The 10,326-nt window shown below is 44.9% G+C and overlaps 1 protein-coding gene across 1 annotated transcript in view; it reads left to right on the top strand.

The window, feature by feature from the left end:
* The window catches only part of RYR2 (ryanodine receptor 2), an 810,210-nt gene that overhangs the window by 365,725 nt on the left and 434,159 nt on the right, over positions 1-10,326 (top strand). The window lies entirely within an intron of this gene.

The following is a 10,326-nucleotide window of genomic DNA, read 5'->3' as shown; positions in this document are numbered from 1 at the left end:
GGGGGTGGCTCTCAGCACTGCATGCTCCCTGAGAGGGCATGGGGTCCATATGCTCCCGGATGCGTGTGGAGCAGGGCGTACTGCCACTGTGGGCTGGGGCTGGGGCTGTGCCTGGTGGGGCTGGGCCAAGCTGCTCTTGGGGTGGGCAGTGGCAGTACTGGGAGGGAGTTTTGGGGGGCTACAGCAAATTTTGTGGTGGCTGTAGCCCCAACCCAGTGCTGCCATGGCCTGCCCTGAGCATAGAGCCCAGCCCTGCTGGGAAGAACTTGGTGCAGCCCCAGCCTACAGTGGCAGCCTACTTTGCCCCGTGCAGATCTGGGGGCACACACCCCCTCACGCCTTCCCGGGTGTGCGTAGCAGCGGGAGGTGTGCCCCCTAGATGAGCCACCACCCACCCCGGCTGTGCAGCATATGCCCCTCCCCTAGCCCCAGCCCTGCTCCCTCCCCCCACTGCTCTTTCCCTTCCCCTGCCTCTTGTGGACCTACCGCTGCCCCGTGATTGTGGGGGCTAAGCTCCATTAGCCCCTACTTCCACCACCTATGAATACATCCCATGTATTTTAGTTTGCTATGTAACAAATTACAGTGATATTCCTCACGTGTACAAGGGCTCTATCAGCACGGTGTGCTGTAAGCCTGGGAGTGCTCGGCTAAGCTTGGTCTTCTCTGACTTCCTGTGCTTCATGCACGATCCCTGCCATCTTCTCCAGCTTCCAACACACTCAGCTGCAGTCCTACTGCCTTCCTGGGTAAGCCAGCCTGTTCCCAAGTGATTCCCACATGGCAGGAAGGTGGTAGGCATGGCGTAAGGGGCAGTGAAATTCCACCAAACCCAGTCTTCCCTGAGCATACCTGGGCTTCCAGTGTCTCGTGCACCATTGGATCCAGTGGGTGCTGCCTGCAACCTAGGGCTGCACATGCACAACTAGCACCCCTTCTGGCAGCCCCGGGGCACTCCATTGCCGTGGAGGGAAGCTATGGACCCCCCTGCAGCTCAGAGGTTGTGCAACCTGGCAGTAGTTCACACAGCAAATCTCTGCTAGGGAGCGGGGGAGAAGTGATGAGGGGCCTGATCTTTTTTTTTTCCCCCTCCCAGAGCCTGCCTGCGTCTCCTGCAATTGGGGAGCAAGCTGCTGGCAGGTCGTGCAACCCCTGAGGTGCAGGGGACTCTAGTGCTTCCCTCCACAAAGGACCAACTAATAATCTGTTTGTCTATAGATAGGCTGGCTATGAGAAAATCTGAGACACTGCCTGCACCCTGCATCTCCTGCACACTCACAAGTCAGTGAGGGAGGGGCAGCATTCTGGGCCTGTATGCCCAGTTGCAAAGTGCTCTGTACTGCTCCGACTCCCAGCCAGATTGCACACCACTGCATTTTTGGGATGCCTGTTATAATTCTCAACAGCCTGCCAAGTCCAGCCTCTCAAATTGAGCACTATCCCAGCTAAATTAGGACATAGCTACAGAAAATGGCTAATCCAGGACAACACCCAACTATTTCCTGCCCAGAGAACCACATTCTAATAGTGGACACTGATGTAAGTCTCTGTGTCAGTGGTTCTCAACCTTTTTTGTACCAGGACCCATTTGTAAAGATCGATGGCCAGTCCTGACTCAGCGCCCCTCACTCCTGACCTGCTGACCCCCACCACCAGGCTGCAGCCCCCAGTGTTCATCTCCCACAACTGGGGAGTGAGCTGCTGGCAGGTCACACAACCCCTGAGCTGTGGGGGACCCTGGTACTTCCCCCCATGGCGGTGGTGCCCCCTGGGCAGCACTCACCTGCTGGCACATCACCCAAGCAGTTGTGGGGGGGATGGTGCTGCTGCAGAGAGAAGCACTAGGGTTCCTTGAAGCTCAGGGCCCACCAGCATCTCTGAGAGCTGCGGGAGAGGTGGGAAGGCTGTGGGGGAGAAAAAAATGATTGGGTCCTTCACTGCTTCTCCCAGCTTGGCAGAGCCTGCTGGCTCTGTGGCACAAGGCCCTGGTGCTTCATTCTAGCTCTGAGTTACTTGTATCTGTTTAAAATTTCTCAGGATTTATAATAATAACATGCTTATTCTGTCTGTCTGGAGCGCTCTGATTGGTTGTTTCAGTAAGCATTGTGATTGTTTGCTGAGACAACCAATCAGAGTGCTCTTGCCAGACAGCACACCTGTTATTATTATAGGTGTTATTTAAGGTATTTGTATGATGGACCTAATGTTTAATGTATTTAGGGGTCAAATCCACACCTGGATTTCAAGTCCATGATTAGCAGTTAAGCCCTTACATACCTTTTTTTTTTGTAGCTGGCTTTTTTTGTGATAATGAATCTTGTTTACTAAAACAGAATTCAGATGAATTCAGATTAGTAAAAATTTTGTGCCATATTTACTTGATTAAAAGATGAATTCTTTCCCCCCATTTAAGAAGCCAGGGGTGGGGGGCAGGGGGGAGCCCCTCCCCTTACAATCCAGCATGAGGCAGTGGGGGGTAGGGGGAGATCTGCTGCAGCTCTGACCCCAACCTGGGGTTGACACTGGAGCTGGAGATAGAGCAACAGCTGCCACCTGCCCTCCCCCCACAGCTTGTACCGCATCTGTATGCCCTACCACTATTCCCCTTCAGCCCCCAGTCTTTCCCCCTCCCACGATGCTGGTTCTCCTTCTCTTCCCCTATGCTGTACTCTTCCTTACCTTTGCTCTGAGCCAGCAGGTTCCATCCCTGCTGCACATCAAGGCATGGAGCATGGCTCTGGCTGACCCCATAGCAGAAACATGGAGCCAGCACTGCTGCTCCATGGAGGCACAAGTCTCTCCCTCACTGCTGGTGGTGCTATGCAGCTGGCCTGGAACAGCAGCTCTGGCTCTGTGATGCTGCTATGGGGCAGGCTGGAGCCATTCTCCATGACTTAGACTGCAGCAGCTGCAGAGCAAAAGATTGGGGTGGGGGGAAGGTGGGGGTTGAGTGGCAGGTGATCGAGGGGGAAGACTTCAGGGCAGGGGAGAGGGGAAGAAGTGAAGTGGAGACCCGAGACTGCAGGTGGCAGAAGCAACATGGGGAGAGGAGGAGGAGGGGAAAGGGGAAGGGGGAATTGGGGCAACCTGAGCTGTGGGGGGGGCAGGGACAATGGGGAGTTAGTGGGAGGGCAGGTAGCAGGAGGTAACTTGCATGCCTCATTACCTCCACACTGCCTGACCTCTACCACTGGCACCCCACATACACCCTCTACTGGCTCCCCCACTGTCTGTCCCCTACTGCCTGCCCCATTACTACTCCCCTTATCACCTCTCCTTCCACTGCCTGCAGTATTGGGGGAAGGGGGAAGAAGTTAAAATGATCCTCCAATAATTAGATTCCATACATGGAAAATTATAATAAATGTATACATTTTCTCCATGTAGAATCTAATTGTTGTGGGGTTGTCTTACATTCAAGATCATCTTGTATTAGAGTAAACACAGTATTTGCTTTTATTTTTTGTTTACAAGCAGTTTCTCTGTCCTCTGCCTGAAGAGGACCTATGTATACAGTAGTTATTGCTGAAACCATGCTATTCTGCTGCCATTGTCAAACTCACTGTTGTTCAGATCTGGAGATTTATCTTTAACTTATTTCTCCTATAGACTATGTCTAAATGTTTCTCCATTTTCCCTTCCTTTATAATATTTCAAACATGCAACTGTTTGAGGTTGACTTACAAAACATTTCCTGAACAAAACTCAATATACTTTAACTCTTTAACATATATTTATTTATGGGCTTCTACTACATCTTGTCATTATCTATGGAAATGTGTAGCTATCTACTATTAACTAAGGATTACAAATTCAAGATTGCTGTGTGTGTTTGGCATGTATAGCAGCTATTATCATCAGAATTGTGGAAGCAAAATGATAGTCCATTTAGAAATCAAAAAGAAGTTTCTAGAAGTTGAATATTTTTTTTTATCCAGTATTGGCAATTGGAAAGTAAAATTTTAGTAGGCATTATTATTTAAATATTTGGCCTGAAATTATTCAGAATCTTCATGTGTGGGGGCTTTCCTTCTCCCTCCTTCTTCTGGGCTCTCCCAAAAAGGACATGCTTAACATGACCACTCCTTCCATTTCTCCACATGCTCAGTTTTAGTTTTGCTGTTGCAACAGGGAGAGTGTCTTGCAGTCTGAAGATGAGTAAAAATAAAGCATATATGTGACAGTCTTTTTCAAGTTCTTTTTTTTTCCAACCACATTTAAAAGAGAGAAATAAAACTTCTCTCAAGTAAATAGTGCAAACTGAAAATATAGCTGAAGCATCTGTTGATTGAAAATATACCAACGGAGTAAGGGAAGAATCCCATCTGTTCTGAAAGTGTCTGCCAATAGATACTGACATGCACTTCTGACTGCTGGTTTAAATTTTTTAACTCCCTGTGGAATCAGGTGTTTGCTCCCAGTCACACTTGATAAATCTGGAGTTTCATGGTTTATTAGTATAATTGCTGGATTCTTGACAGTAGCTGTAGAGCTTCCCACTGAGGGACTGTATTCTAAGACCTGCTTAGGCAGATGCTGTGTCCAAATGTCTAAATACCCCATCATAATGTATAAAATAATGATCAGCTGACAGCAATGGACTAACTTATTTACTTATTATGGACTCCAAAGCATTGATATGAAACATATTTAAGAGACCTTTTCCTTGAAAGAAGATGATTCTGCTCTTTTTCTGTTTTTTTCCCATGAAAAAGCCTCTTTCCCTGAATTTATAAAACTAGACCTCATATTTTTCAATACACTGAACAGTCTAATTGATATGATGTTCTTCCATTTTTATGAGTATTTTATCTTAAATTTGACTATTCAGTTAGATTTTAAAGAATGTTGTCTTAAAGGAATTCTGCCAAAATCTGCGAAGGAGAAAATAAGGGGTAAAATTGGAAAAGCAAAATGTATTTTTAAAATGTTGCATAGGCACTATATAGAAACATTAAAGTCAAATATTCTTAAGGTGTAGTACCTGAACACACGTTTGCCTTGGTAGAACCCAGCTTTGCATCAGTGTAAAAATATACAATATGTGTTACATAGTGCAGCATTTCTCAACCTGTGGGTCATGACCCAAAAGTGAGTTGCAACAATATGTGAAAGGGTCATGAACAAACTTCAAAAATAGATCAACATACTGTAAAAATTGATTCTCCTTTAAAGGAGAAAAACATGGGAAGCAAGACTTTTCCCTTCTAGACTGCCAGATTTTCAGCCTGCAAGGAGCTGCTTGAGGTCCCCCATATTCCCCAGAGTGGGAGCTGAGCCCTGGTGGTGAGAGTTAGCAGGTCAGGAGTGAGGGGTGCTGGGTCAGGACTGGCCATGGATCTTTATAAATGGGTCCTGGTACAAAAAAGGTTGAGAACCACTGACATAGAGACTTACATCAGTGTCCATTACTAGCATGTGGTACTCTGGGCAAGGAAAAGTTGTGCGTTGTCCTGGATTAGTCATTTTCTGTAGCTGTGTCCTAGTTTAGCTGGGACAGTGCTGGATTTAAGAAGCTGGTCCTGGCAGGCTGTTGAGAATTAAAACAGGCATCCCAAAAACGCAGTGGTGTGGAGCCAGAGAGGTGCAGAGCACCTTGCAACTGGGCAGGCAGGCCCAGCATGCTGCCCCTCCCTCACTGATTTGAGAGCATGCAGAGACTGGGGGGGTGGGCACAGTGTCCAAGATTTCCTTATGGTTAGCTTATCTATAGACAAACAGATTATTAGTTGCTCCTTTGCCAGCTAGTGCTGAGGTGCTGCAATAGTGCCTATTTGCAGCAGAGTGGTTTTCTGCTCACTTTAGATTCTAGTGTAATCTTTATTAGTGTAATTTACATTGGTTTTGTGCACCATTGTTAGGGTATCATGTGGCAAGGCTCTAGGGAGGGTAAATCATGAGTTTCCAATACTGATATTGAAATACAGTTGTAATACATTTTTCTTTAATTCATGTGCACCAATTAAAAAATTCTAATTCTGTACTTTTTAACAGCATACGCAGAATCAGATATATTTTATTATATTCATTTTATTTTGGAGGGAATTTTTAATCTTGCTTAACTTGGGAAATTCTGTTTGAACAACTGTATGTGAAATTGTTCTGTTAAGGTGGATGTCTCATTGCTTTAAATCACTGGAGAGTAATACAAATAACACAGGATGAGGTAGCGAATGTAGTCCCTGGTGTTTCTATTTGATTAAATGAATTTGGACCTTTGGTATATTTTACAAGATGATGTTCTGACAGTGTATTAAAAGTAGGATATCAGTAAGGTATTTCTAATAAAGTTAAGCACATATGAAAAATATTTTGTGGAAAAAATAGAATGTGAACATGTAACCATGTTTCTTATAGTGTAAGAAACAGTAGCCTGGAGTCCTCCACTATACGAAGTCTGCATCATACCACTACAAAGCCATAACATAATGATTTTAATTTTTCCTCAGTTGTTTACTATTACTGATTAATAGGGGTGGATCATGGGGGAGGGGTGCAGTTGCAACCTGCCTCCTCCCCATTTTGATTCCTGCTCCCCCCAAACTTTAAAACCAACTGCTTGGGAGGGGTAGTGGTATTTCCATTCAGGTGGAGCTGATAGAGTCAATTGACTTGGCTCTATCATGGTTCATTTAATATGATGATAATGACTAATTATCAGCTCCCTCATTCTGTTAATCTCTCTACTCCACAGGTCTTAATGACTCTCTGTCCTTTTTAATGGTCTTGATGTTTCACTATTCAAACTATGCAGTGAAGTATTGGAGGCAGTGGCAAGAAGCTCAAGATGATGATCCATTTTATAGTACAGGGGTCAGCAACCCCCCACGGCATGCATGCTGGAACATGGAACATGAGGCCATTTTGCTTGGCTTTGGGCACCTGCCACCAGCCATGGAGCTCAGGCTTGCCACAGGTGTTGGGGAGCCTGCAAGCCCTGCTGCAAGTAGCTCAGGCTCCATGGCAGAAAGCAGCTGCCCAGATCCTGGGCCGGCTACAACAGGCAGTCAGAAGGCTGCAAACTGCTGCACTGGGCTCCATGATGGTGGCACCTGCACATGTCCCAGTCCACTTCTCAGGGTATGCATGCAGCTGCCACTACTTCAGAGCCCAGCTAGAGATTGAGGTGTGGGTTGAGGCTGAGATATTTTTGGCACCCTGGCCAAAAATGTTGCTGACCCCTGTTACAGTAGATCATGGGATTAGCTCTTAGACCCTCTTATTCTTATCTGAAAGGCCATCACTCTGCCCCAATCTTATCTCTTAGTACTTTCTAGTCCCCACTTTCTTCAGCGTAGTATGTTTTTATTCCATAAGACACCTTTCTGCTATATGACTCCGTTCATACTCTTGCATTCTCTTACAACTATCTTCCAGTTTCCTGTTCTCCACCAGCTATTCAAATCTATCCTTGAGTCCCATGCTCTTCAAGCCTATCTGTTCCCTTATGCCACCCTATGCTGCCTGTAAGAGTTGGAAAATAACATGTATTTGAGGATGATTTATTAAGGGAAATAACTGATGACCCTTTTTATGCAGATTACAATTTATGTAAATTCTTTCCATAAGAAATAAAATGAATTGTGTTGCATTCATTTCATTTCTAAGCAAAAAGTTGGCACGTTATTGCTTTAGGTTAGGTTGGTTTGGGTTCCTGCTTTTCACCTTGCCAACTTGTCAGTGGTATGCATTAACTGTACTTGAAACAGAGGCTGTCACATCAAACATGTTTTAACATGTTGTTAGCAACAATTTAATATTGGTTAAGTAATATACTAAATATGATTTAAAATTAAATTTTTCATTACTATTCTTATCCAGCATGTAAAAATGATTCATTAAATTAGTGGGTTTAATATGCATTTCCGAATAGACAGTGCAGTAGAAATATAACACCTTATTGTATTAAACTTAACATAGCATATTCTCCTGCCCTTCTAAGCTGTATTCATTTGAGAATTGTAGTGTTCATAAAAATACTTCTTTTAAAAGTATTCATAGAAATCAGAATCTGAGCCAGTTTTCCAAATCCTGCATTTTGTGTGAGAAAAGTTCCATATTTTTCTATTAGAGAAAGACATAAGAAAGTTTGAAGTAAGAAGTTAAACTGAGGAAAGGGAATCTTGGGATTTGGAATACAGCAGAGTTGTGTGAATTAATGTCTCATCATAAAGACAATTTAAGAATCAGAAACTACAAATCAGCTAGTCATTTATTCAAGGAAAAATACTGCCTAATGTGGTTATTCCTGAACCAGCATTTTCACATATCATCCTATTACAAACAGTTGCGCATTTTAAAATATTCATTATGTTGTCCTCCACTGGACTGTCTCCAATTTATTTACATCCTTTCTGTAGTAGGGGGCCCAAAACTGGACACAGTACTCCAGATGCAGCCTCACCAGTACTGAATACAGGGGAATAATCATGTCCCTCGATATGCTGGCAACACATCTACCATTGCAGCCCAGTATGCACGTTTTTGGCTCATATTCAGCTTATTGTCCACTGTAACCCCAGGTCCTTTTCTGCAGAGCTGCTGCTTAGCCAGTCGGTCCCCAGCCCATCTTAAGATAAAAGTTATATCCAGAATTCTGCATGAACTTTGCTGGTTTTCTCTCTCAAGAATTTCATAATGAATTTATAATTTTTGTAGGACATAGAAATCTGGTTATATATGTGAACTTTGTGATAGGACTAGCATGGTTCCTTCTTTTTCTTAAGCAGTGCATTACAACTTCAAAACTAAATTGGAGTTTGTTTTCTCAAATTACATTTGTCAGCCTTTATAATCAAGCTGTTTCCCCAAACAATTGTTAGAGATGTATATGCAGGAATTTTTCTCTTAAATCTCTTCAAAAGGGTTATTGTGACATGGTGAAACTGCCAGGAAAATATTAATGGCTTGTTGCTTGTGAAATGACTCATTGAGGAATTGAGGGAAGGATTGTGGTCTCTTTCAAGGCTAAGGTAGTTGAGAAGAAAGGCCTTTGTAGACTCCAATCCATGTTGGTCAAGGAATTTGCTTTGTTTTGTGTTGTTTGTGAGTTTTGGTGTTAATAAAATATACTGTGCCCTCAGACAAGTGCTCTGGTCCTCTCCAGGCAATGTGCTGGTCCTCTCTAGGTTAGGTACTGCTTACACAGGCAGCCTGAAGATAGACTGAATCCAAAGGCCTAATTGAAATGACTCATGGAAAAATGATAGCAGTAGCAGCAGCACCAAATAATGTTCTTGGTAGTTTTAGCAGAAATAATCAGGAAAGCCAGGAATAGTTTTTTCTTTACCTAACAGATAACGCTGGCCTAGACTCAGGGTTTTTGGACATAGTTCATTTTACCCTGGATGAGGAGGGTATCTCAGTAAGGTGCAGGGCAACCCTGGTTCATCCTAAACATTTTTGAATGTGTGGCAGCTGCCAAGTAATAGTCCTAAGGGGCGCTGCCATCAAACAGGGTTAGCCCAGTTTTCACAATGTGCTATAGATTTGACCTTGGCAGAATGCTTTGGAGCACTGAACGTGGTTATCGTAAATTGTTTGAGCTCAGCAAGGAAGGCTACTGGCAATTGTTTCTACTAGAAAAAAATGGCTCAGGCCCTTGGCTTGTAGCAGTGACTTAGGACTTCATTACACATAATTTTAGGTGGCTCAGGGAGCTCTTGACCCCAAGATAGTCCACACATTAAGATATTAAAATTGTTTTAAGCACCTATTAAGCATCTTAAAGTTGTGCCACTCCAGGGTAGGTTTGTCTATCATCTGTGTTACCCAGCTTATGCTCTAAGTTACATATTAGTGTAACATCCCACCCACTGGGCTGGATTGGGCCTGTTGCCCCTTCTACAATCTAGGTTGGGTTACCAACCCTTCCCCCCCTCCTGCATCCCCTGCTGGCCCGGATTAGGCCTGCTGTTCCCTGTTGCCATCCATTGCTGGCTTGGATTGGGTCCACAGCCTTGCTCATCTGGAACAGGCATCCCCCAGGACTCCAGATTGTCCTCCCCCACCTGCATCTCCTGGCTCACCTGTAGCTGCCTGCACTGACCCAGGGGAGTAGGGAGGGAATGGGAACTCACTTGCCCAGCTTCCACTGCTGCTGCTCTCTGTGCTGGGCTCAGCCCAGACAGCAGCTGTGGCTTGGTGGTGGTGACTAGGCAGGCAGGTTCTCCGTCCCTGTCTGCTCTTCTTGGACCTCACTGGCACAAATGAGCTGGGGGACACAGGGACATGGGTGAGCTCTGAGAGGTGAGGCAGCAATGAGAGAGCCCTGAGGGGCAGGGTGAGAGCCCCAGGAGTGGGGAAGCACCAGGAGTCAGGGGGTGG

Source organism: Crocodylus porosus, unplaced genomic scaffold, assembly GCF_001723895.1.
Source record: "Crocodylus porosus isolate Cpor-Errol unplaced genomic scaffold, CroPor_comp1, whole genome shotgun sequence".
Classification (NCBI taxonomy): Eukaryota; Metazoa; Chordata; order Crocodylia; family Crocodylidae; genus Crocodylus; species Crocodylus porosus.
The sequence above is the reverse complement of the archived record's forward strand: the minus strand, read 5'-3'. Positions and strand labels throughout refer to the sequence as shown.